The following is a 1910-nucleotide window of genomic DNA, read 5'->3' as shown; positions in this document are numbered from 1 at the left end:
AAGTTAATTATTTATTTAAAAAATGTTAAACATGTATAGAAAAATGTTTCTGATGTATATGAATAATGATGTTGTGTGTAAAAAAATATTTCCATTAAAAAATGTTCAACACATGATCAACATTTATTTATACATATATAATAATTTTTAAATACATGAGCAACATCAATATATGATGAATATTCTTATATATATATATATATATATATATATATATATATATATATATATAGGGAAAATGGATACTACCACCTAGTGGTAACTACCACCTAAGAATCCACCGTCGATCTTCCGTGCTTAGATCTGAGTTTTTCTTTCTTAGAATGCTACCGAATTTTAACGGGTCTAGGTTCCACGCGACCCGGGTGGTGTTATTACTAATTATACTATTAGTTTAATTGGTGGTTATCTACGGCGTACTGATGGCCATCGCTTATCCAAGAATTTGAATGTATCTATCTATTCGTCGTTCTTATCCGGATACTAACCCAAACGGTTCTATTTTCTCGACCTACAGTTCTGCCCGTCCACACTTCCCTCAACAACTGGAGACCGCGGATCGGCGTCGTCGCCGTGACTCTCACCGGCTGGACGGCGAAGCGTCGTCGTGATTATTCTTCTGCCACATCTGAGGCAGTGAAACCACGGCTGGCCGACGTCGTCCTGAGTACCACGCAAGTCAAGGTGATCATAAGCTGCATGCTTCCATGCTCCGTCGCTTTCTCTTTCAACTCTCATCTCTATTGCTTCATGTGGATCAACAGGTTACGAGCAACGGCAGGGAGTAGTGCGTTGAAGCGACACGACATGCACAAAGTTGATTGATGTTCGCCGGCGACTTGCGGGTGACTGTACAGCGACGGAGACGGCAACCAGTGTTGTTCCTGAACATGCGACATTACTCACTGCCATCAACGATGATGACGAGCCAAACCTTGCAACGTTGTCGATCGCTGTCGACGGTAGCGGCGCCCGCGTGCACGATCCATGCTCACGAACTGCTAGATCCAATAATGGCGGTTGTATGATGCATGATATTCTTTTGGACTTGAGAGAAATCTACGGTTACATTCCTACCAAAAGAACGATGTAGTTTTTGGGTCTCTCATCCACATCCACCTAGGCAATATTTGAGGATCAATCACAGACTGGAGTTCATGAATTTATCAACGAAGAAGTTTATTTTTTGATACGCACGATCCATGCTCATTTTTTTTCATACTACATACTACTACTTCTGTGTACAAAATACTGTATACTACATACTATATGTATACCCCATACATTTCATATAGAGATACACATATATACTACTTAAGAGTTGGTACGTAAAGCCTGCCTTGAATTTACTTGATGGAGATCGGCCAGCAGCGTACATACGCCATTTAAGATATATTCCATAATTTGTATTATACATTTGTTTGTAGTACAATATACTCCATACTTCCTTGAAAGGAAAATACTCCATACTTTCTTTTACATACTATATACTCCCTACGTTCTAAAAATATTACTCCACTCTATATACTCCTTTGAGCGCATACTATATACTCTATACTCTCTGAAAAATGGCACCACATTCTTTTTAAACCCATTATACGCTCTTTTTACATATATTCTGTGCCACTTTCTGGATATACTCTTTTTTGGATGAATATACTACTCAATATTTAATTCAAAAAAAGTTATATGGTATTTTCAGAATTAAAAAATTATATAGGCCAGTTTCAAAAGAAAATACACATATACTCCATACTATCATTTTGATATACTCCATACTACAGCTAAGAGCAGTATCTATACTTCCATACAAACTAGAATATTATGTACACTTACCAAGAAAAAAGAGAGTAGTATGTACACACCATACAACAAAAAAGAGTATACTACATACACAATACTACCTTTTG

General features: G+C 37.4%; 1 long non-coding RNA gene across 1 annotated transcript; it reads left to right on the top strand.

Moving 5' to 3' along the window:
* The first annotated feature begins 493 nt into the window (after positions 1-493).
* LOC123163072 (uncharacterized) lies at positions 494-1192 on the top strand. Its single transcript, XR_006481695.1, has 2 exons — positions 494-684; positions 765-1192. It is a non-coding gene; the product is annotated as an uncharacterized lncRNA (long non-coding RNA).
* Positions 1193-1910: the final 718 nt, after the last annotated feature.

The sequence above is a fragment of the Triticum aestivum genome, chromosome 7B (assembly GCF_018294505.1).
Source record: "Triticum aestivum cultivar Chinese Spring chromosome 7B, IWGSC CS RefSeq v2.1, whole genome shotgun sequence".
Taxonomy (NCBI): Eukaryota; Viridiplantae; Streptophyta; class Magnoliopsida; order Poales; family Poaceae; genus Triticum; species Triticum aestivum.
Note: the sequence above shows the minus strand (reverse complement) of the source record. Positions and strands in the feature narration are given on the sequence as shown.